Genomic DNA, 25628 nt, shown 5'->3' on the forward strand with positions numbered 1-25628 from the left:
TCCTCGGGGCTTGACCCGGCACGCAGCGGCCCCCCACCCAGCCCCCGCTCACCTCCTCCCTCGCTACACTCGCAGCCCGCTGACGCTCGGCCACAGCTCCGCTCCGCCCCGCCCTCGGCTCACACTGGCCCCCCGGAGCAGGGCACCACCCCTTTTCCAGGGAGGAGCCGGCACCGCCAGCCCCACTGCCCGCACCTGGGGCTCCTCCAGCCAGACCCCGCCCACAGCTGAGGCGCAGCAGCAACGGGGGGCCCCCTCCCCTCACCCCCACAGTGCACCACCTCCTCCCCTGGGCTCCGTCACAGCCCCTTGCCCCACGCCAAGGGAGCGCAAACGCAGCCCTCAGGCCAAAGGAGAGGGCAGCTGTTGGTGCAGGCGCGCACGTAACAAGTCCCAGGAGCGATTCGTGGCTCAGGGTCCCCAACGCTCCCCCTGCCCCAAGGCCACCTCGGCCGCCGTTGCCGCAGCCGCACGGAGCTGGTGGTGGCTGGGATAGTGCTCATTTTCTCCACAGTAGCTAGGAAGGGATACGTTTTGGATTTATGCTCAAAACACCGTTAATAATGTAGAGATGTTTTGGTTCTTGCTGAGCACTGCTTCCACAGTCAGGGCCTCTTCTGGTTCTCTCAGTGCCCCACCAGCAAGTAGGCTGGGACAGCTGGGAAAGCTTTCCCAGCTAACTGACCAAAGGGATATTCCATACCATTTGACATCATGCTCAGCACACGCAGCTGGGGGAAGAAGGGGGAGTCCTTGGGGGGGGGGGGGGCTACGGCATTTCTCTCCCTAAGTAACCATGACACATGACAGAGCCCTGCTTTCCCAGAGGTGGCTCAACACCTGCCCGCCGAAAAGGAGGAGTGAATTAATTCCTTGCTTTGCTTCCACGCACAGCTTTTGCTTTACCTATTAAACAGCCTTGATCTCAGCCCATGATTTTTCTCACTTTTACCCTTCCAGCTCTCTCCCCCAGCCCACTGAGGGTGGAGCGAGCAAGCAGCTCCCTGGTGCAGAGTTGCCAGCTGGGGCTAAACCACGGCACACGCTTGTCTGCGTTTGGCAGGGAAGGGACCGTCCGTCGCCCGGCTCCTGGAGCGACGGGCTGCTGGGCAGAGGGGGAGGCCACCAAAGGTGAGGAGCAGGGCACAGGACAGTAGGAAGAGAGAAGAGAAGAGCAGCAGCCGGCTGGACGGGGGCGGGGGGGCGTGTGTGCGTGTAGTGAGAAGGCACGAGGCAGGGAACAGGACGGCCAGAGAAGGACAGGGAGCCTGACGGAGGTGGAGATACAAGCAGCAGAGAGAGGGGAAGAGAGGCAGCAGAGAGAGGGGAAGAGAGGCAGCAGAGAGAGGGGAAGAGAGGCAGCAGAGAGAGGGGAAGAGAGGCAGCAGAGAGAGGGGAAGAGAGGCAGCAGAGAGAGGGGAAGAGAGGCAGCAGAGAGAGGGGAAGAGCAGGACACAGACCAACAAAGAAGGAAGAGGAGCAGGCTGGAGACGCACAAAGAACCTGGGGCAGGCAGCACGACAGCGAGGGAGGAAAGAAGAATAGGGGCAGGAAGCTGGACCGAGCGCGATGGAGACAGACAAGACAAGCGACAAGAACAGGGCAGAAAGGGAAGAATGAAGCCACGGGGACAGGGAGCCGAGACAGCCAACAACGGAGGGAAGGGGCCGGGGAGGGAACACCACAAAACAAACCATGGGGCTACGTGGTACAGAGCATGAGAAGGCAGAGAATTAAGAATTAGGGACAGGGAGCCAGAGAAACAACAACAAAAAAAACCACCCAAAACAAAGGGAGATGGGGAGCAAAAGGAATCGCAATGCGTACAGAAAGGAGAGAGAAACAATTCTAAAACAGGGTCATGGGGAAGCCAGAGACAGCAAGATGGAGAAAGGACAAAAGCTACAGGCTACAGGGCAGAGAGGGAAGAATTAATGAATAGACACAGAGAGCTGGGCAGAAAGAGATGGAGAAAGGCTGAAGATCACACGGCCAACAGGGAAGAGAGAAGAGAGGGAGGAATTTTCAAAACAGGGGCAAGAAGCCAGAGAGAGGGAGAGAGGCGCAACAATAAAATGGGGACAAGCCACAGGGCGGCGAGGAGGGAATCGATGAATAAGAACAGGAGACCAAAGAGAACACAATGTAGAATGGAGAAAAGGAACAGCGGCCTACAGGGAAGGAGGAATTAAAGATCAGGCACTGGGAGGCAGACAGAGACACATGAAGAAACAAGTAGGAAAAAAAAAAAAAACAAACAACGGCAATGGGCTACAAAGACAGACAGAGAGGGAAGAAATAAAACATAGCAGCAAGGAGCTGGACAGAGAGAGATGAGGACAAACAAACAGCACGGGTCTACGTGACAGAGAACATGGAATTAGAACACAGAGAGGGGGAGCCGGACAGAGAGAGAGGCCGAGAGAAAAATCTAGACGGGCTACGGCGGGCAGAGGCAGGAATTAAAACCTAGGGACAGGGAGCTGGACAGAGAGAGACGGAGATCACAGGGAACAGCGGCGGGTGCAGGAAGAACAGGAATTCGAGAATAGGGAAAGGGAGCTGGACAGAGAAGAACTCAGAAAGGCAAGAACAGTAGCAGGGTACAGAGCAGAGCAGACGAACTAAAAAGCGCGGCGGGAGCGTTGAGGCAGACAGAGAGAGATTAAGAAAAAAGTCACGGGCTACGTGGCAAAGCAGGAGGAACTCAGAAACGGGGATGGCAACCAAGGGAGAGTGAGCTGGTGAAGGATAACGGGTATTCAAAGTGAGGGACGGGGAGCTGGGAAAAGCGAGGCAGAGAAAAACAGAATCACAGAGAGAATCACACAAAGCCAAAAAAGAAGAAACTGAACAACAGGAACAGGTGTAACCAAAGCGATGAAGTCAACCAACCAGAGACGGTGTTCCATTACGGGAACACGGAGCGTACGAATCAGCGCATCTGTCGATCTGCATTTTAGTCCCTAGGCGATCGTTAATGTCAGCAGAACAACAGACAACGTGCTTCTGTCAGAAAAGGATGACAAAACGCGGTTTCGTGTAGCGCACTGAGAAAACTAGCCAAGACTGCCAAGATTAAGAGCCAAGAAGGTAAAAGGCAATTCTGGCAGGGGGAGATCGCGACCACCGACTCACGGACCACCACCGAGCCTGCGCAGCGATTTACATACGGAACGAGCCAGTTTGTACCGATCAGTAGACAGGACGATAATGAATATGTATGAATACGTAAAATTTTGATCTACAAATTCTACGGGAAAGGTGTGTGAGGTACGCACGCCAGGAGGAGCGATCCCCCGTGCATCCGGCGCCGTGAATAAAGAACGCCTGCTCTTTAATACTAAATCGGCGTTGAGTTGTTTCCGATTTTACCGCGTTTTTCGGTAACACACGGAGTCAGACCAAGAGGGCCAGAGAAAGACAAAATACCGACAGGCTACAGGACAGAGCAGGAGGAATAAAAAAATAAAAACGGAGCCAGAGCCAGGCAGAGAGAGGCGGAGAAAGAACAAGTAGCCACAGGCTACAGGACAGAGAGAGGGAGGCCTGAAAAGACGGGGAGGCAGGGAGCCACTCAGAGCGAGATGGAGAAAGAAGGGGCGGGGGGGCGCCAAAAAAAAAAAAACAAAACATTTTGCAGCAGGTAAGGAAAGAGAGGGGGCCAGGGGAGAGACAGGGAGGGCCCAGGATGCACAAGAGAGGCAACGGGGCCCCAGTGGCCCAGGACTCACCGCGACTCTCGCTCTCAGCGCTGCTGGCACAATTTAGCCGTTCAGATGCTTCTTTCCCCTCCTCTCCGCCCTGCCTCTTCTGCAGCTCCAGACTCTAGGCCGTCCTGCACCTAAAGAGGATACACGGGTGTCTTACCGCTCTTACGAGATGAGGCTTCCTAGGCACGTAGCCTAGCTCGCTCGTGCACTACACGCCCGTACCCAACTCCCGGTTACGCGTACAGACCCTGCGGTGCACGTTGGTGGCCTGGCCCGCTGCGGGCTACGAAGGGGGATCCTCCCTCCCTCACCTGCAGGGACAGGCTCTCTCTCGCCTGCGGCAGGAAGGCAGCTGGCAGCCAGAGCGCCTTCAGTTTCTTCTGCTTTACCTTTCGTTGGCGTCTCCAGCTTCAGCCGAGGCAGCTCCTGTCCACAGCCGGGAAGGGCTCTGTGTGTCCCTTTTCGCCCCCGCGCTGCGAGGATGGCAACGCCGGGCAGAGAGAAGCCACGCAAGCCTGAGACGGCCGCAGTCAACGGCATCCCCGGGGGAAGGACAGACAACCACGTCCTCAGCACGGTCTCTGCGAGAGGGAAAGAAGAAACAGCGACCGTCATTACCGTCGATCGACCCTGGCCAAAGCCCCTCCTTGCGCAGGGGCTTCTGGACACACCGCCCCTTCCCCGCGCTACTGCTAAGGGCCCCTGCGCCGAGGGGGAATCCAGTGCGCTCGAGGGCCGGCTCGCTGCCTTCACGACAGGGCCTGGGGGCGGCCAAGGGCTACGCAGCACGCTTCAGGGGAGGTGCCGGGGCTGCGGGCAGGCGCACGGGGCAAGGGGGGGGCCAGGGGAGGCTGAGCGGGAGCTCCGGTGAGCCGGGGAGGCGGCGGCCATCGTCTGCGCCCTGGGCAGGGGGAAAAGGTCCTCCTCCTTTCCCTCTTCCCTTCTGTCAGCTCCCGGGGAACTCACCGCTTCTCGGGGAGCGGCCGCACCTGGAAGCCCCCAGAAATCAACACGAATCCAACCCCAAAAATACACCGCGCCTACCGTACGCGGCACGGCCGCCCGGCACCCGAGCGCCGGAACACCGCGCCTCCCGCCGCGCCCCGGCGAGCCACGTGACAGGGCCGGCAGCCACTGCGCCAGGACTACAGCTCCCGGCATGCTCTGCGCCACAACACGGCCGCCCGGCAGCCCCCCGCCACAAGGACTACAGCTCCCGCCATGCTCTGCGCCACAACACGGCCGCCCGGCAGCCCCCGCCACAAGGACTACAGCTCCCGGCATGCTCTGCGCCACAACACGGCCGCCCGGCAGCCCCCCGCCGCAAGGACTACAGCTCCCGCCATGCTCTGCGCCACAACACGGCCGCCCGGCAGCCCCCCGCCGCAAGGACTACAGCTCCCGCCATGCTCTGCGCCACAACACGGCCGCCCGCCCAGCCGCCACACGCACCACCACAGCTCCCGCCACGCCGCGAGCCCGCCCTCCCCGCTCTCTCACCCTGCGGGGCACCGTCCCTCCCGCCGATGCACCCGGAAGCCCCACCGAGCCCTCAGCACAGCCTCGCTCTCCCCACCGCCCGCTCCGACCCGCCGCTGCCCCGCCGCAGCCCTCCTCGGGGCTTGACCCGGCACGCAGCGGCCCCCCACCCAGCCCCCGCTCACCTCCTCCCTCGCTACACTCGCAGCCCGCTGACGCTCGGCCACAGCTCCGCTCCGCCCCGCCCTCGGCTCACACTGGCCCCCCGGAGCAGGGCACCACCCCTTTTCCAGGGAGGAGCCGGCACCGCCAGCCCCACTGCCCGCACCTGGGGCTCCTCCAGCCAGACCCCGCCCACAGCTGAGGCGCAGCAGCAACGGGGGGCCCCCTCCCCTCACCCCCACAGTGCACCACCTCCTCCCCTGGGCTCCGTCACAGCCCCTTGCCCCACGCCAAGGGAGCGCAAACGCAGCCCTCAGGCCAAAGGAGAGGGCAGCTGTTGGTGCAGGCGCGCACGTAACAAGTCCCAGGAGCGATTCGTGGCTCAGGGTCCCCAACGCTCCCCCTGCCCCAAGGCCACCTCGGCCGCCGTTGCCGCAGCCGCACGGAGCTGGTGGTGGCTGGGATAGTGCTCATTTTCTCCACAGTAGCTAGGAAGGGATACGTTTTGGATTTATGCTCAAAACACCGTTAATAATGTAGAGATGTTTTGGTTCTTGCTGAGCACTGCTTCCACAGTCAGGGCCTCTTCTGGTTCTCTCAGTGCCCCACCAGCAAGTAGGCTGGGACAGCTGGGAAAGCTTTCCCAGCTAACTGACCAAAGGGATATTCCATACCATTTGACATCATGCTCAGCACACGCAGCTGGGGGAAGAAGGGGGAGTCCTTGGGGGGGGGGGGGGGGGGGGCTACGGCATTTCTCTCCCTAAGTAACCATGACACATGACAGAGCCCTGCTTTCCCAGAGGTGGCTCAACACCTGCCCGCCGAAAAGGAGGAGTGAATTAATTCCTTGCTTTGCTTCCACGCACAGCTTTTGCTTTACCTATTAAACAGCCTTGATCTCAGCCCATGATTTTTCTCACTTTTACCCTTCCAGCTCTCTCCCCCAGCCCACTGAGGGTGGAGCGAGCAAGCAGCTCCCTGGTGCAGAGTTGCCAGCTGGGGCTAAACCACGGCACACGCTTGTCCGCGTTTGGCAGGGAAGGGACCGTCCGTCGCCCGGCTCCTGGAGCGACGGGCTGCTGGGCAGAGGGGGAGGCCACCAAAGGTGAGGAGCAGGGCACAGGACAGTAGGAAGAGAGAAGAGAAGAGCAGCAGCCAGCTGGACGGGGGCGGGGGGGCGTGTGTGCGTGTAGTGAGAAGGCACGAGGCAGGGAACAGGACGGCCAGAGAAGGACAGGGAGCCTGACGGAGGTGGAGATACAAGCAGCAGAGAGAGGGGAAGAGAGGCAGCAGAGAGAGGGGAAGAGAGGCAGCAGAGAGAGGGGAAGAGAGGCAGCAGAGAGAGGGGAAGAGAGGCAGCAGAGAGAGGGGAAGAGAGGCAGCAGAGAGAGGGGAAGAGAGGCAGCAGAGAGAGGGGAAGAGAGGCAGCAGAGAGAGGGGAAGAGAGGCAGCAGAGAGAGGGGAAGAGCAGGACACAGACCAACAAAGAAGGAAGAGGAGCAGGCTGGAGACGCACAAAGAACCTGGGGCAGGCAGCACGACAGCGAGGGAGGAAAGAAGAATAGGGGCAGGAAGCTGGACCGAGCGCGATGGAGACAGACAAGACAAGCGACAAGAACAGGGCAGAAAGGGAAGAATGAAGCCACGGGGACAGGGAGCCGAGACAGCCAACAACGGAGGGAAGGGGCCGGGGAGGGAACACCACAAAACAAACCATGGGGCTACGTGGTACAGAGCATGAGAAGGCAGAGAATTAAGAATTAGGGACAGGGAGCCAGAGAAACAACAACAAAAAAAAACACCCAAAACAAAGGGAGATGGGGAGCAAAAGGAATCGCAATGCGTACAGAAAGGAGAGAGAAACAATTCTAAAACAGGGTCATGGGGAAGCCAGAGACAGCAAGATGGAGAAAGGACAAAAGCTACAGGCTACAGGGCAGAGAGGGAAGAATTAATGAATAGACACAGAGAGCTGGGCAGAAAGAGATGGAGAAAGGCTGAAGATCACACGGCCAACAGGGAAGAAAGAAGAGAGGGAGGAATTTTCAAAACAGGGGCAAGAAGCCAGAGAGAGGGAGAGAGGCGCAACAATAAAATGGGGACAAGCCACAGGGCGGCGAGGAGGGAATCGATGAATAAGAACAGGAGACCAAAGAGAACACAATGTAGAATGGAGAAAAGGAACAGCGGCCTACAGGGAAGGAGGAATTAAAGATCAGGCACTGGGAGGCAGACAGAGACACATGAAGAAACAAGTAGGAAAAAAAAAAAACAAACAACGGCAATGGGCTACAAAGACAGACAGAGAGGGAAGAAATAAAACATAGCAGCAAGGAGCTGGACAGAGAGAGATGAGGACAAACAAACAGCACGGGTCTACGTGACAGAGAACATGGAATTAGAACACAGAGAGGGGGAGCCGGACAGAGAGAGAGGCCGAGAGAAAAATCTAGACGGGCTACGGCGGGCAGAGGCAGGAATTAAAACCTAGGGACAGGGAGCTGGACAGAGAGAGACGGAGATCACAGGGAACAGCGGCGGGTGCAGGAAGAACAGGAATTCGAGAATAGGGAAAGGGAGCTGGACAGAGAAGAACTCAGAAAGGCAAGAACAGTAGCAGGGTACAGAGCAGAGCAGACGAACTAAAAAGCGCGGCGGGAGCGTTGAGGCAGACAGAGAGAGATTAAGAAAAAAGTCACGGGCTACGTGGCAAAGCAGGAGGAACTCAGAAACGGGGATGGCAACCAAGGGAGAGTGAGCTGGTGAAGGATAACGGGTATTCAAAGTGAGGGACGGGGAGCTGGGAAAAGCGAGGCAGAGAAAAACAGAATCACAGAGAGAATCACACAAAGCCAAAAAAGAAGAAACTGAACAACAGGAACAGGTGTAACCAAAGCGATGAAGTCAACCAACCAGAGACGGTGTTCCATTACGGGAACACGGAGCGTACGAATCAGCGCATCTGTCGATCTGCATTTTAGTCCCTAGGCGATCGTTAATGTCAGCAGAACAACAGACAACGTGCTTCTGTCAGAAAAGGATGACAAAACGCGGTTTCGTGTAGCGCACTGAGAAAACTAGCCAAGACTGCCAAGATTAAGAGCCAAGAAGGTAAAAGGCAATTCTGGCAGGGGGAGATTGCGACCACCGACTCACGGACCACCACCGAGCCTGCGCAGCGATTTACATACGGAACGAGCCAGTTTGTACCGATCAGTAGACAGGACGATAATGAATATGTATGAATACGTAAAATTTTGATCTACAAATTCTACGGGAAAGGTGTGTGAGGTACGCACGCCAGGAGGAGCGATCCCCCGTGCATCCGGCGCCGTGAATAAAGAACGCCTGCTCTTTAATACTAAATCGGCGTTGAGGAGTTGTTTCCGATTTTACCGCGTTTTTCGGTAACACACGGAGTCAGACCAAGAGGGCCAGAGAAAGACAAAATACCGACAGGCTACAGGACAGAGCAGGAGGAATAAAAAAATAAAAACGGAGCCAGAGCCAGGCAGAGAGAGGCGGAGAAAGAACAAGTAGCCACAGGCTACAGGACAGAGAGAGGGAGGCCTGAAAAGACGGGGAGGCAGGGAGCCACTCAGAGCGAGATGGAGAAAGAAGGGGCGGGGGGGCGCCAAAAAAAAAAAAACAAAACATTTTGCAGCAGGTAAGGAAAGAGAGGGGGCCAGGGGAGAGACAGGGAGGGCCCAGGATGCACAAGAGAGGCAACGGGGCCCCAGTGGCCCAGGACTCACCGCGACTCTCGCTCTCAGCGCTGCTGGCACAATTTAGCCGTTCAGATGCTTCTTTCCCCTCCTCTCCGCCCTGCCTCTTCTGCAGCTCCAGACTCTAGGCCGTCCTGCACCTAAAGAGGATACACGGGTGTCTTACCGCTCTTACGAGATGAGGCTTCCTAGGCACGTAGCCTAGCTCGCTCGTGCACTACACGCCCGTACCCAACTCCCGGTTACGCGTACAGACCCTGCGGTGCACGTTGGTGGCCTGGCCCGCTGCGGGCTACGAAGGGGGATCCTCCCTCCCTCACCTGCAGGGACAGGCTCTATCTTGCCTGCGGCAGGAAGGCAGCTGGCAGCCAGAGCGCCTTCAGTTTCTTCTGCTTTACCTTTCGTTGGCGTCTCCAGCTTCAGCCGAGGCAGCTCCTGTCCACAGCCGGGAAGGGCTCTGTGTGTCCCTTTTCGCCCCCGCGCTGCGAGGATGGCAACGCCGGGCAGAGAGAAGCCACGCAAGCCTGAGACGGCCGCAGTCAACGGCATCCCCGGGGGAAGGACAGACAACCACGTCCTCAGCACGGTCTCTGCGAGAGGGAAAGAAGAAACAGCGACCGTCATTACCGTCGATCGACCCTGGCCAAAGCCCCTCCTTGCGCAGGGGCTTCTGGACACACCGCCCCTTCCCCGCGCTACTGCTAAGGGCCCCTGCGCCGAGGGGGAATCCAGTGCGCTCGAGGGCCGGCTCGCTGCCTTCACGACAGGGCCTGGGGGCGGCCAAGGGCTACGCAGCACGCTTCAGGGGAGGTGCCGGGGCTGGGGGCAGGCGCACGGGGCAAGGGGGGGGCCAGGGGAGGCTGAGCGGGAGCTCCGGTGAGCCGGGGAGGCGGCGGCCATCGTCTGCGCCCTGGGCAGGGGGAAAAGGTCCTCCTCCTTTCCCTCTTCCCTTCTGTCAGCTCCCGGGGAACTCACCGCTTCTCGGGGAGCGGCCGCACCTGGAAGCCCCCAGAAATCAACACGAATCCAACCCCAAAAATACACCGCGCCTACCGTACGCGGCACGGCCGCCCGGCACCCGAGCGCCGGAACACCGCGCCTCCCGCCACGCCCCGGCGAGCCACGTGACAGGGCCGGCAGCCACTGCGCCAGGACTACAGCTCCCGGCATGCTCTGCGCCACAACACGGCCGCCCGGCAGCCGCGCGCCACAAGGACTACAGCTCCCGGCATGCTCTGCGCCACAACACGGCCGCCCGGGAGCCCCCCGACACAAGGACTACAGCTCCCGGCATGCTCTGCGCCACAACACGGCCGCCCGGCAGCCCCCCGCCGCAAGGACTACAGCTCCCGCCATGCTCTGCGCCACAACACGGCCGCCCGCCCAGCCGGCAGACGCACCACCACAGCTCCCGCCACGCCGCGAGCCCGCCCTCCCCGCTCTCTCACCCTGCGGGGCACCGTCCCTCCCGCCGATGCACCCGGAAGCCCCACCGAGCCCTCAGCACAGCCTCGCTCTCCCCACCGCCCGCTCCGACCCGCCGCTGCCCCGCCGCAGCCCTCCTCGGGGCTTGACCCGGCACGCAGCGGCCCCCCACCCAGCCCCCGCTCACCTCCTCCCTCGCTACACTCGCAGCCCGCTGACGCTCGGCCACAGCTCCGCTCCGCCCCGCCCTCGGCTCACACTGGCCCCCCGGAGCAGGGCACCACCCCTTTTCCAGGGAGGAGCCGGCACCGCCAGCCCCACTGCCCGCACCTGGGGCTCCTCCAGCCAGACCCCGCCCACAGCTGAGGCGCAGCAGCAACGGGGGGCCCCCTCCCCTCACCCCCACAGTGCACCACCTCCTCCCCTGGGCTCCGTCACAGCCCCTTGCCCCACGCCAAGGGAGCGCAAACGCAGCCCTCAGGCCAAAGGAGAGGGCAGCTGTTGGTGCAGGCACGCACGTAACAAGTCCCAGGAGCGATTCGTGGCTCAGGGTCCCCAACGCTCCCCCTGCCCCAAGGCCACCTCGGCCGCCGTTGCCGCAGCCGCACGGAGCTGGTGGTGGCTGGGATAGTGCTCATTTTCTCCACAGTAGCTAGGAAGGGATACGTTTTGGATTTATGCTCAAAACACCGTTAATAATGTAGAGATGTTTTGGTTCTTGCTGAGCACTGCTTCCACAGTCAGGGCCTCTTCTGGTTCTCTCAGTGCCCCACCAGCAAGTAGGCTGGGACAGCTGGGAAAGCTTTCCCAGCTAACTGACCAAAGGGATATTCCATACCATTTGACATCATGCTCAGCACACGCAGCTGGGGGAAGAAGGGGGAGTCCTTGGGGGGGGGGGGGCTACGGCATTTCTCTCCCTAAGTAACCATGACACATGACAGAGCCCTGCTTTCCCAGAGGTGGCTCAACACCTGCCCGCCGAAAAGGAGGAGTGAATTAATTCCTTGCTTTGCTTCCACGCACAGCTTTTGCTTTACCTATTAAACAGCCTTGATCTCAGCCCATGATTTTTCTCACTTTTACCCTTCCAGCTCTCTCCCCCAGCCCACTGAGGGTGGAGCGAGCAAGCAGCTCCCTGGTGCAGAGTTGCCAGCTGGGGCTAAACCACGGCACACGCTTGTCCGCGTTTGGCAGGGAAGGGACCGTCCGTCGCCCGGCTCCTGGAGCGACGGGCTGCTGGGCAGAGGGGGAGGCCACCAAAGGTGAGGAGCAGGGCACAGGACAGTAGGAAGAGAGAAGAGAAGAGCAGCAGCCAGCTGGACGGGGGCGGGGGGGCGTGTGTGCGTGTAGTGAGAAGGCACGAGGCAGGGAACAGGACGGCCAGAGAAGGACAGGGAGCCTGACGGAGGTGGAGATACAAGCAGCAGAGAGAGGGGAAGAGAGGCAGCAGAGAGAGGGGAAGAGAGGCAGCAGAGAGAGGGGAAGAGAGGCAGCAGAGAGAGGGGAAGAGAGGCAGCAGAGAGAGGGGAAGAGCAGGACACAGACCAACAAAGAAGGAAGAGGAGCAGGCTGGAGACGCACAAAGAACCTGGGGCAGGCAGCACGACAGCGAGGGAGGAAAGAAGAATAGGGGCAGGAAGCTGGACCGAGCGCGATGGAGACAGACAAGACAAGCGACAAGAACAGGGCAGAAAGGGAAGAATGAAGCCACGGGGACAGGGAGCCGAGACAGCCAACAACGGAGGGAAGGGGCCGGGGAGGGAACACCACAAAACAAACCATGGGGCTACGTGGTACAGAGCATGAGAAGGCAGAGAATTAAGAATTAGGGACAGGGAGCCAGAGAAACAACAACAAAAAAAACCACCCAAAACAAAGGGAGATGGGGAGCAAAAGGAATCGCAATGCGTACAGAAAGGAGAGAGAAACAATTCTAAAACAGGGTCATGGGGAAGCCAGAGACAGCAAGATGGAGAAAGGACAAAAGCTACAGGCTACAGGGCAGAGAGGGAAGAATTAATGAATAGACACAGAGAGCTGGGCAGAAAGAGATGGAGAAAGGCTGAAGATCACACGGCCAACAGGGAAGAGAGAAGAGAGGGAGGAATTTTCAAAACAGGGGCAAGAAGCCAGAGAGAGGGAGAGAGGCGCAACAATAAAATGGGGACAAGCCACAGGGCGGCGAGGAGGGAATCGATGAATAAGAACAGGAGACCAAAGAGAACACAATGTAGAATGGAGAAAAGGAACAGCGGCCTACAGGGAAGGAGGAATTAAAGATCAGGCACTGGGAGGCAGACAGAGACACATGAAGAAACAAGTAGGAAAAAAAAAAAAACAAACAACGGCAATGGGCTACAAAGACAGACAGAGAGGGAAGAAATAAAACATAGCAGCAAGGAGCTGGACAGAGAGAGATGAGGACAAACAAACAGCACGGGTCTACGTGACAGAGAACATGGAATTAGAACACAGAGAGGGGGAGCCGGACAGAGAGAGAGGCCGAGAGAAAAATCTAGACGGGCTACGGCGGGCAGAGGCAGGAATTAAAACCTAGGGACAGGGAGCTGGACAGAGAGAGACGGAGATCACAGGGAACAGCGGCGGGTGCAGGAAGAACAGGAATTCGAGAATAGGGAAAGGGAGCTGGACAGAGAAGAACTCAGAAAGGCAAGAACAGTAGCAGGGTACAGAGCAGAGCAGACGAACTAAAAAGCGCGGCGGGAGCGTTGAGGCAGACAGAGAGAGATTAAGAAAAAAGTCACGGGCTACGTGGCAAAGCAGGAGGAACTCAGAAACGGGGATGGCAACCAAGGGAGAGTGAGCTGGTGAAGGATAACGGGTATTCAAAGTGAGGGACGGGGAGCTGGGAAAAGCGAGGCAGAGAAAAACAGAATCACAGAGAGAATCACACAAAGCCAAAAAAGAAGAAACTGAACAACAGGAACAGGTGTAACCAAAGCGATGAAGTCAACCAACCAGAGACGGTGTTCCATTACGGGAACACGGAGCGTACGAATCAGCGCATCTGTCGATCTGCATTTTAGTCCCTAGGCGATCGTTAATGTCAGCAGAACAACAGACAACGTGCTTCTGTCAGAAAAGGATGACAAAACGCGGTTTCGTGTAGCGCACTGAGAAAACTAGCCAAGACTGCCAAGATTAAGAGCCAAGAAGGTAAAAGGCAATTCTGGCAGGGGGAGATCGCGACCACCGACTCACGGACCACCACCGAGCCTGCGCAGCGATTTACATACGGAACGAGCCAGTTTGTACCGATCAGTAGACAGGACGATAATGAATATGTATGAATACGTAAAATTTTGATCTACAAATTCTACGGGAAAGGTGTGTGAGGTACGCACGCCAGGAGGAGCGATCCCCCGTGCATCCGGCGCCGTGAATAAAGAACGCCTGCTCTTTAATACTAAATCGGCGTTGAGGAGTTGTTTCCGATTTTACCGCGTTTTTCGGTAACACACGGAGTCAGACCAAGAGGGCCAGAGAAAGACAAAATACCGACAGGCTACAGGACAGAGCAGGAGGAATAAAAAAATAAAAACGGAGCCAGAGCCAGGCAGAGAGAGGCGGAGAAAGAACAAGTAGCCACAGGCTACAGGACAGAGAGAGGGAGGCCTGAAAAGACGGGGAGGCAGGGAGCCACTCAGAGCGAGATGGAGAAAGAAGGGGCGGGGGGGCGCCAAAAAAAAAAAAACAAAACATTTTGCAGCAGGTAAGGAAAGAGAGGGGGCCAGGGGAGAGACAGGGAGGGCCCAGGATGCACAAGAGAGGCAACGGGGCCCCAGTGGCCCAGGACTCACCGCGACTCTCGCTCTCAGCGCTGCTGGCACAATTTAGCCGTTCAGATGCTTCTTTCCCCTCCTCTCCGCCCTGCCTCTTCTGCAGCTCCAGACTCTAGGCCGTCCTGCACCTAAAGAGGATACACGGGTGTCTTACCGCTCTTACGAGATGAGGCTTCCTAGGCACGTAGCCTAGCTCGCTCGTGCACTACACGCCCGTACCCAACTCCCGGTTACGCGTACAGACCCTGCGGTGCACGTTGGTGGCCTGGCCCGCTGCGGGCTACGAAGGGGGATCCTCCCTCCCTCACCTGCAGGGACAGGCTCTCTCTCGCCTGCGGCAGGAAGGCAGCTGGCAGCCAGAGCGCCTTCAGTTTCTTCTGCTTTACCTTTCGTTGGCGTCTCCAACTTCAGCCGAGGCAGCTCCTGTCCACAGCCGGGAAGGGCTCTGTGTGTCCCTTTTCGCCCCCGCGCTGCGAGGATGGCAACGCCGGGCAGAGAGAAGCCACGCAAGCCTGAGACGGCCGCAGTCAACGGCATCCCCGGGGGAAGGACAGACAACCACGTCCTCAGCACGGTCTCTGCGAGAGGGAAAGAAGAAACAGCGACCGTCATTACCGTCGATCGACCCTGGCCAAAGCCCCTCCTTGCGCAGGGGCTTCTGGACACACCGCCCCTTCCCCGCGCTACTGCTAAGGGCCCCTGCGCCGAGGGGGAATCCAGTGCGCTCGAGGGCCGGCTCGCTGCCTTCACGACAGGGCCTGGGGGCGGCCAAGGGCTACGCAGCACACTTCAGGGGAGGTGCCGGGGCTGCGGGCAGGCGCACGGGGCAAGGGGGGGGCCAGGGGAGGCTGAGCGGGAGCTCCGGTGAGCCGGGGAGGCGGCGGCCATCGTCTGCGCCCTGGGCAGGGGGAAAAGGTCCTCCTCCTTTCCCTCTTCCCTTCTGTCAGCTCCCGGGGAACTCACCGCTTCTCGGGGAGCGGCCGCACCTGGAAGCCCCCAGAAATCAACACGAATCCAACCCCAAAAATACACCGCGCCTACCGTACGCGGCACGGCCGCCCGGCACCCGAGCGCCGGAACACCGCGCCTCCCGCCGCGCCCCGGCGAGCCACGTGACAGGGCCGGCAGCCACTGCGCCAGGACTACAGCTCCCGGCACGCTCTGCGCCACAACACGGCCGCCCGGCAGCCCCCCGCCGCAAGGACTACAGCTCCCGGCACGCTCTGCGCCACAACACGGCCGCCCGGCAGCCCCCCGCCGCAAGGACTACAGCTCCCGCCATGCTCTGCGCCACAACACGGCCGCCCGGCAGCCCCCCGCCGCAAGGACTACAGCTCCCGCCATGCTCTGCGCCACAACACGGCCGCCCGGCAGCCCCCCGCCACAAGGACTACAGCTCCCGCCATGCTCTGCGCCACAACACGGCCGCCCGGCAGCCCCCCGCCGCAAGGACTACAGCTCCCGCCATGCTCTGCGCCACAACACGGCCGCCCGCCCAGCCGCCACACGCACCACCACAGCTCCCGCCACGCCGCGAGCCCGCCCTCCCCGCTCTCTCACCCTGCGGGGCACCGCCCCTCCCGCCGATGCACCCGGAAGCCCCACCGAGCCCTCAGCACAGCCTCGCTCTCCCCACCGCCCGCTCCGACCCGCCGCTGCCCCGCCGCAGCCCTCCTCGGGGCTTGACCCGGCACGCAGCGGCCCCCCACCCAGCCCCCGCTCACCTCCTCCCTCGCTACACTCGCAGCCCGCTGACGCTCGGCCACAGCTCCGCTCCGCCCCGCCCTCGGCTCACACTGGCCCCCCGGAGCAGGGCACCACCCCTTTTCCAGGGAGGAGCCGGCACCGCCAGCCCCACTGCCCGCACCTGGGGCTCCTCCAGCCAGACCCCGCCCACAGCTGAGGCGCAGCAGCAACGGGGGGCCCCCTCCCCTCACCCCCACAGTGCACCACCTCCTCCCCGGGCTCCATCACAGCCCCTTGCCCCACGCCAAGGGAGCGCAAACGCAGCCCTCAGGCCAAAGGAGAGGGCAGGTGTTGGTGCAGGCGCGCACGTAACAAGTCCCAGGAGCGATTCGTGGCTCAGGGTCCCCAACGCTCCCCCTGCCCCAAGGCCACCTCGGCCGCCGTTGCCGCAGCCGCACGGAGCTGGTGGTGGCTGGGATAGTGCTCATTTTCTCCACAGTAGCTAGGAAGGGATACGTTTTGGATTTATGCTCAAAACACCGTTAATAATGTAGAGATGTTTTGGTTCTTGCTGAGCACTGCTTCCACAGTCAGGGCCTCTTCTGGTTCTCTCAGTGCCCCACCAGCAAGTAGGCTGGGACAGCTGGGAAAGCTTTCCCAGCTAACTGACCAAAGGGATATTCCATACCATTTGACATCATGCTCAGCACACGCAGCTGGGGGAAGAAGGGGGAGTCCTTGGGGGGGGGGGGGGGGGGGGGGGGCTACGGCATTTCTCTCCCTAAGTAACCATGACACATGACAGAGCCCTGCTTTCCCAGAGGTGGCTCAACACCTGCCCGCCGAAAAGGAGGAGTGAATTAATTCCTTGCTTTGCTTCCACGCACAGCTTTTGCTTTACCTATTAAACAGTCTTGATCTCAGCCCATGATTTTTCTCACTTTTACCCTTCCAGCTCTCTCCCCCAGCCCACTGAGGGTGGAGCGAGCAAGCAGCTCCCTGGTGCAGAGTTGCCAGCTGGGGCTAAACCACGGCACGCGCTTGTCCGCGTTTGGCAGGAAAGGGACCGTCCGTCGCCTGGCTCCTGGAGCGACGGGCTGCTGGGCAGAGGGGGAGGCCGCCAAAGGTGAGGAGCAGGGCACAGGACAGTAGGAAGAGAGAAGAGAAGAGAAGAGCGGCAGCCAGCTGGACGGGGGCGGGGGGGCGTGTGTGCGTGTAGTGAGAAGGCACGAGGCAGGGAACAGGACGGCCAGAGAAGGACAGGGAGCCTGACGGAGGTGGAGATACAAGCAGCAGAGAGAGGGGAAGAGAGGCAGCAGAAAGAGGGGGGAAGAGCAGGACACAGACCAACAAAGAAGGAAGAGGAGCAGGCTGGAGACGCACAAAGAACCTGGGGCAGGCAGCACGACAGCGAGGGAGGAAAGAAGAATAGGGGCAGGAAGCTGGACCGAGCGCGATGGAGACAGACAAGACAAGCGACAAGAACAGGGCAGAAAGGGAAGAATGAAGCCACGGGGACAGGGAGCCGAGACAGCCAACAACGGAGGGAAGGGGCCGGGGAGGGAACACCACAAAACAAACCATGGGGCTACGTGGTACAGCGCATGAGAAGGCAGAGAATTAAGAATTAGGGACAGGGAGCCAGAGAAACAACAACAAAAAAAAACACCCAAAACAAAGGGAGATGGGGAGCAAAAGGAATCGCAATGCGTACAGAAAGGAGAGAGAAACAATTCTAAAACAGGGTCATGGGGAAGCCAGAGACAGCAAGATGGAGAAAGGACAAAAGCTACAGGCTACAGGGCAGAGAGGGAAGAATTAATGAATAGACACAGAGAGCTGGGCAGAAAGAGATGGAGAAAGGCTGAAGATCACACGGCCAACAGGGAAGAGAGAAGAGAGGGAGGAATTTTCAAAACAGGGGCAAGAAGCCAGAGAGAGGGAGAGAGGCGCAACAATAAAATGGGGACAAGCCACAGGGCGGCGAGGAGGGAATCGATGAATAAGAACAGGAGACCAAAGAGAACACAATGTAGAATGGAAAAAAGGAACAGCGGCCTACAGGGAAGGAGGAATTAAAGATCAGGCACTGGGAGGCAGACAGAGACACATGAAGAAACAAGTAGGAAAAAAAAAAAAAAAACACACAACGGCAATGGGCTACAAAGACAGACAGAGAGGGAAGAAATAAAACACAGCAGCAAGGAGCTGGACAGAGAGAGATGAGGACAAACAAACAGCACGGTCTACGTGACAGAGAACGTGGAATTAGAACACAGAGAGGGGGAGCCGGACAGAGAGAGAGGCCGAGAGAAAAATCTAGACGGGCTACGGCGGGCAGAGGCAGGAATTAAAACCTAGGGACAGGGAGCTGGACAGAGGGAGACGGAGATCACAGGGAACAGCGGCGGGTGCAGGAAGAACAGGAATTCAAGAATAGGGAAAGGGAGCTGGACAGAGAAGAACTCAGGCAGGCAAGTAACAGTAGCAGGGTACAGAGCAGAGCAGACGAACTAAAAAGCGCGGCGGGAGCGTTGAGGCAGACAGAGAGAGATTAAGAAAAAAGTCACGGGCTACGTGGCAAAGCAGGAGGAACTCAGAAACGGGGATGGCAACCAAGGGAGAGTGAGCTGGTGAAGGATAACGGGTATTCAAAGTGAGGGACGGGGAGCTGGGAAAAGCGAGGCAGAGAAAAACAGAATCACAGAGAGAATCACACAAAGCCAAAAAAGAAGAAACTGAACAACAGGAACAGGTGTAACCAAAGCGATGAAATCAACCAACCAGAGACGGTGTTCCATTACGGGAACACGGAGCGTACGAATCAGCGCATCTGTCGATCTGCATTTTAGTCCCTAGGCGATCGTTAATGTCAGCAGAACAACAGACAACGTGCTTCTGTCAGAAAAGGATGACAAAACGCGGTTTCGTGTAGCGGACTGAGAAAACTAGCCAAGACTGCCAAGATTAAGAGCCAAGAAGGTAAAAGGCAATTCTGGCAGGGGGAGATCGCGACCACCGACTCACGGACCACCACCGAGCCTGCGCAGTGATTTACATACGGAACGAGCAAGTTTGTACCGATCAGTAGACAGGACGATAATGAATATGTATGAATACGTAAAATTTTGATCTACAAATTCTACGGGAAAGGTGTGTGAGGGACGCACGCCAGGAGAAGCGATCCCCCGTGCATCTGGCGCCGTGAATAAAGAACGCCTGCTCTTTAATACTAGATTGGTGTTGAATAGATATTTCCGATTTTACCGTGTTTTTTGGTAACAGTTTTGGCACCCCAGATGGGAACCTGCTTTTGAATCTCGACGGATCCGCAGGACCGTGGGACCTGCAGCCAGCCCCAAGGAATTCTTGGGGAGAGCTTCCGATCCCCAGGCCAGAGAATTCTGAGAAAGATCCCCTGGACTGAAGTAAACAAGGCATTCGTTTACGAAGAAACTTAGGTAGAATAATATGTGGCGTTAGCTTCCCACATAGGATAGGATAGTGGGTTTGAGTCCCACAGGCCTGCCCGTAAGGCGCGGCAAAAGCCACGCAGGGTTGGGGCCAAGAGGTACCTCGGTTGGTAAGTCTCTGCTAGGCGAAAGCCTGTGGAGCGGGACCCGAGGGTAGGGGGGTCTTCAACAGGGGGTTGAAGTCTCCAGGGATATCTAGCAGGGGGCTACAGATCCCAGTGAGACCTCTAACGGGGGTTGGAGTCCCTCTGACTACTATTTGTGATAGTGCACTATCACAACTGCTAGTCGACTGGGAGATGGGAGCATTTCTGAGTAAGAAACCTATCCCACAGAGAACACCTTTGGGATGTACTTTGAAGCACTGGAAAGACATCGGGGGTGATGACCCACTAACTCGGAAACCATTAATTGAATATTGCAATCATTGGTGCCCAACGTATCAATTGGAAGGTGGGCACGAATGGCCAGAACAGGAGACATTGCAATATCATACCATCTTGCAATTAATGTTGTTTTGTAAAAAGGGAAGGCAAATGGGAAGAAGTGGCATATGTTGATTTGTTCTTTACACTGTGGAATCATCCAGAGTGGCAGAAACAGCGTGAGATATGTCCACAGGATTCTACGGCAATGTTTCTGAAAAGAGGAAAATGTGGTGAGAACTTGAAGTGTTGCTCTACTTGTGATACTGGATACTTCACTTGATGGAACTGACAAGAAAATAGTATTGAATACAGCCAGAAGGCAGGTGCAGGGAGCACATGCTAACAGGAATTTACAGAGAACAACGAATAAGAATTTTCCATCTACAAATCCCGAGTGGGACCCTAATCAGCCAGGACCCAGGGGAATGTTGACTAGATGTCAGAGACAGATTTTATTTGGAGTAAGACATGCAATGCCAAAAGCCATAAATTTTGACCCATTTATTAAGTGAGACAAGAATTAAAGGAGTCCCCCCCTTCAGCCTTTATGGAAAGACTGAAGGTGACCACCAGAAAATATACTCATTTGAACCCAGAAAAAAACAGAAAAAGCAATTCAGTTGGTCTCTATATTCATAAGACAATCAGCCCCAGATTGGGGGGGGTGGGGGGGGGGAGTAAAAAAACCTTCAGAAACTAGAAGAACCTGAATCCAGAGATCTGGGTAAAATGCTTGAAGTAGCTTGGCATGAAGGAGACCAGAGGAATCAACCCTAGCTGAACACCTGGTTACACTGAAGCTAGGGAATGAAGAAATAGAATTTTTGGTAGATACGGGAGCCACTTCTTTGGTATTGAATACACGTAAAGAGAAAGTTGATCATAAACCAGTAGGTGTTGTTAGTGCGACAGGGCAAAGAAAAATTAGCCTTTCTTAGAGCCATTAAAGTTTAAATTGGAGAAGCAATGGGCAACTCACCAGTTTCTGTATATGCCTGAATGTCCACTGCCTCTGTTATGATGAGATCTATTAAGTAAATTAGATGCTCGAGTAACTTTTAAAGATGGAGAGATTAAATTACTAATACCAGAACAGAATCAAAAGCCACAGAGGCGAGAGCGTTTATGTTACAGGATTCCTCCAGGGAGGAACAGGTTCCCGAAGAAGTGGAAAACGTAGTAATTCCTTTGGTTTGAGCGAGCGGAGCTCCGGAGCGACCTAAGCGGGCAGAGCCGGTAAAAGTAACCTTAAAGCCTGGAGCCAAGCCGGTAAGACAAAAACAATACCGTATTAAGCGAGAGGCTCGAAAAGGATTAGAGAAGTTAATTATAAATTTTTTTCAGAATATGAGCTCTTAATAGAATGTGAATCAGAATATAGTACTCCTGTGCCGCCAGTAAAGAAATCTAGAGGCAAAGAGTATTAGCTGGTTCACGATTTAAGGGCTATATCTCAGGTGGTCCAAGATCTACATCCGGTAGTAGCTAATCCATACACTTTACTGACCTCTTTTAAAGGAGGAGCATAAATGGTTTACTGTACTAGATTTGAAGGATGCCTTCTTTTGCATACCTCCAGGCATAAAAAGTCAAAGCCTATTTGCTTTGGAATGGGAAAGCCCCACCACAGAATGAAAGACACAGCTAACATGGACCGTACTTCCACAAGGATTTAAAATTAGTCCTACGATATTTGGGACTCAGCTGGCAAGAAAAAAAATTAGAAATATAGAAATGTCTAGAAAAAACAGAACCCAGGGAGAGGCATATTGTTACAGAATGCAGACGACATTCTGATAGTGGCAGAAAGTAAAGAATAATGTTTTGAAATTTTTAAATTTTCTGGGCCAAGGAAGATGCGGAGTTTCCAGAAACAAAACCCAAATAGGAGAAGAAGCAGCCATTTATTTAGGATTCGAAATATCTCAAAGACAAAGACAATTAGAAAGTGAAAAGAAAGAAACTATTTGTCAAATTCCCGAACCTTGCGGCCCGAAGGAACTGAGAGCTTTTCTGAAAATAGTGAAATAGCGTCAGCTCTGGATTCTGAACTACAGACTGTATGTAAAACCATTATATGAGGCACTGAAAGAATCAAAGGATAAATATTTAACCTGGACGCCCGGATGCCAAACGGCATTCAAAGAACTGAAAAGAGCCTCAGTGATGGCCCCTGCATTAGGCCTACCCGATTTCGCTAAACCTTTTGAGCTGTTTGTCCACGAAAGACAACATTTAGCCCTTGGAGTGCTGACACAGCGACTGGGAACCTGGAAGAGACCCGTGGGCTACTTCTCCAAACAACTCGACCACGTGAGTAAAAGATGGCCTGGATGTTTACGGGCAGTGGCAACAGCAGCGCTGCCGATCCAGGAAGCCCCAAAGTTAACAATGGGACAAAAGATGACAGTATGTGTCCCGCACATAGCGGTGACTGTTTTAGAACAAAAGGGGGGTCGTTGGCTATCCCTTAGCAGAATGTTGAAATATCAAGTTGTTCTGTTAGAACAAGACCATGTGGAATCGAAGACTACTGCTATACTGAATCCTGCTATGTTTTTAACAACAGAAAACCTTACGGACAATTTCGAACACGATCGCTTGCTAACTATTGAACAAGTCTATTCCAGCAGACCAGGCCTGAGACACAAACCTCTGGGAAAATCCTGATCTGGAGTTGTTTACAGATGGAAGCAGCTCTGGGCGAGAAGAGAATGGCCGGATATGCTGTCGTTATCACCGCCGAGGGAATGGAGTCAGGGGCGCTGCCTGCGAACACCTCAGCACAGAAAGCAGTATTGGTAGCGTTGAAGCGAGCTCTGCGAATGGCAGAAGGACGAAGGATAAATATCTAGACTGATTCCAAACATGCATTTGGTGTGATCCACGATCATGGAGCTACTGGGAAGGAAAAAGGACTGCCATCAGCCCAAGAATCATTGATACAGCATAAAGAAGACATTCTCCAACTTCCGGAAGACGTGCAGAAACCAAAAGAAGTGGCGGTAAAGCGTTGCAAAGCTCATCAATTCGGCCAGACGGCTGTAAACATAAGCAAACGATTGACAGATAAAGCTGCAAAGAGGACTGCAGAGCAAGGTATCCTTGCACTAGTACCAGTAAAACAGATCGGAATTCCAAAGTTGAAACCGAGATTATTATAATAAATTGGATGAGCAATTAGCAGAACAATTGGAAGCATCACAAAACACAGAGATGGTAGGTAACACCAGAAAAACAAGTAATAATAATAACAACCCCACAAGTTATGACAGAACTTGCAAAAGAAAAGCATGAGCAAACACATTAGGGTGTAGATGCTACGGTTTTGAGTTTAAAAGCATCTGTAGCGTGTGTAGGCATGACAAGAACAGTTAAACCCATGGTAGCTAAGTGTCCAATCTGTCCTAGAAATAATCCCCTGAACCAAAGGAAACCACCTTTAGGAGTAACAAAACAAAAAATTCTCCCGGAAATTATTAGCAAATTAAGTTTTCTGAGTTACCCAGACAAAATAGATATAGCAGTATTTGTTAGTGCTGATGGACAAGTTTTCTAGTTGGCCAGAAGCTTTCTCGTGCTGCACCAACAAAGCTAGAGTAGTAGTTAAGATGTTGCTGAAAGAAATAATACCAAGATTTAGAGTGCCAACAGGAATGTCCTCTGAGAGAGGACCACATTTTTTTGCAGAGGTAGTTCAACAAATTAATAAAATTTTGGGTATAAAATGGAACCTGCATATGCCCTAGAGACCACAATCAAGTGAAAATTTTGAGAAGATGAACCAAACACTGAACTGACATAGTGGAATATTATTGATCTAAGATGGAAGTATTGAGAAAATGATTATTTCAAAACTTCCAAAGGGGGGAAATGTAACCAAAGCGATGAAATCAACCAACCAGAGACGGTGTTCCATTACGGGAACACGGAGCGTACGAATCAGCGCATCTGTCGATCTGCATTTTAGTCCCTAGGCGATCGTTAATGTCAGCAGAACAACAGACAACGTGCTTCTGTCAGAAACGGATGACAAAACGCGGTTTCGTGTAGCGGACTGAGAAAACTAGCCAAGACTGCCAAGATTAAGAGCCAAGAAGGTAAAAGGCAATTCTGGCAGGGGGAGATTGCGACCACCGACTCACGGACCACCACCGAGCCTGCGCAGCGATTTACATACGGAACGAGCAAGTTTGTACCGATCAGTAGACAGGACGATAATGAATATGTATGAATACGTAAAATTTTGATCTACAAATTCTACGGGAAAGGTGTGTGAGGTACGCACGCCAGGAGGAGCGATCCCCCGTGCATCTGGCGCCGTGAATAAAGAACGCCTGCTCTTTAATACTAGATTGGTGTTGAATAGATATTTCCGATTTTACCGTGTTTTTTGGTAACAGTTTTGGCACCCCAGATGGGAACCTGCTTTTGAATCTCGACGGATCCGCAGGACCGTGGGACCTGCAGCCAGCCCCAAGGAATTCTTGGGGAGAGCTTCCGATCCCCAGGCCAGAGAATTCTGAGAAAGATCCCCTGGACTGAAGTAAACAAGGCATTCGTTTACGAAGAAACTTAGGTAGAATAATATGTGGCGTTAGCTTCCCACATAGGATAGGATAGTGGGTTTGAGTCCCACAGGCCTGCCCGTAAGGCGCGGCAAAAGCCACGCAGGGTTGGGGCCAAGAGGTACCTCGGTTGGTAAGTCTCTGCTAGGCGAAAGCCTGTGGAGCGGGACCCGAGGGTAGGGGGGTCTTCAACAGGGGGTTGAAGTCTCCAGGGATATCTAGCAGGGGGCTACAGATCCCAGTGAGACCTCTAACGGGGGTTGGAGTCCCTCTGACTACTATTTGTGATAGTGCACTATCACAACTGCTAGTCGACTGGGAGATGGGAGCATTTCTGAGTAAGAAACCTATCCCACAGAGAACACCTTTGGGATGTACTTTGAAGCACTGGAAAGACATCGGGGGTGATGACCCACTAACTCGGAAACCATTAATTGAATATTGCAATCATTGGTGCCCAACGTATCAATTGGAAGGTGGGCACGAATGGCCAGAACAGGAGACATTGCAATATCATACCATCTTGCAATTAATGTTGTTTTGTAAAAAGGGAAGGCAAATGGGAAGAAGTGGCATATGTTGATTTGTTCTTTACACTGTGGAATCATCCAGAGTGGCAGAAACAGCGTGAGATATGTCCACAGGATTCTACGGCAATGTTTCTGAAAAGAGGAAAATGTGGTGAGAACTTGAAGTGTTGCTCTACTTGTGATACTGGATACTTCACTTGATGGAACTGACAAGAAAATAGTATTGAATACAGCCAGAAGGCAGGTGCAGGGAGCACATGCTAACAGGAATTTACAGAGAACAACGAATAAGAATTTTCCATCTACAAATCCCGAGTGGGACCCTAATCAGCCAGGACCCAGGGGAATGTTGACTAGATGTCAGAGACAGATTTTATTTGGAGTAAGACATGCAATGCCAAAAGCCATAAATTTTGACCCATTTATTAAGTGAGACAAGAATTAAAGGAGTCCCCCCCTTCAGCCTTTATGGAAAGGCTGAAGGTGACCACCAGAAAATATACTCATTTGAACCCAGAAAAAAACAGAAAAAGCAATTCAGTTGGTCTCTATATTCATAAGACAATCAGCCCCAGATTGGGGGGGGTGGGGGGGGGGGGAGTAAAAAAACCTTCAGAAACTAGAAGAACC

General features: G+C 55.2%; 2 long non-coding RNA genes across 2 annotated transcripts; both read left to right on the forward strand.

The window, feature by feature from the left end:
- The first annotated feature begins 1170 nt into the window (after positions 1 to 1170).
- Positions 1171 to 1640, forward strand: LOC135312404 (uncharacterized). The gene is made up of 2 exons (XR_010371913.1): positions 1171 to 1289; positions 1428 to 1640. It is a non-coding gene; the product is annotated as an uncharacterized LOC135312404 (long non-coding RNA).
- Positions 1641 to 11832: 10192 nt separating this feature from the next.
- LOC135312403 (uncharacterized) lies at positions 11833 to 12235 on the forward strand. The gene is made up of 2 exons (XR_010371912.1): positions 11833 to 11930; positions 12023 to 12235. It is a non-coding gene; the product is annotated as an uncharacterized LOC135312403 (long non-coding RNA).
- Positions 12236 to 25628: the final 13393 nt, after the last annotated feature.

Source organism: Phalacrocorax carbo, chromosome 3 (assembly GCF_963921805.1).
Source record: "Phalacrocorax carbo chromosome 3, bPhaCar2.1, whole genome shotgun sequence".
NCBI lineage: Eukaryota > Metazoa > Chordata > Aves > Suliformes > Phalacrocoracidae > Phalacrocorax > Phalacrocorax carbo.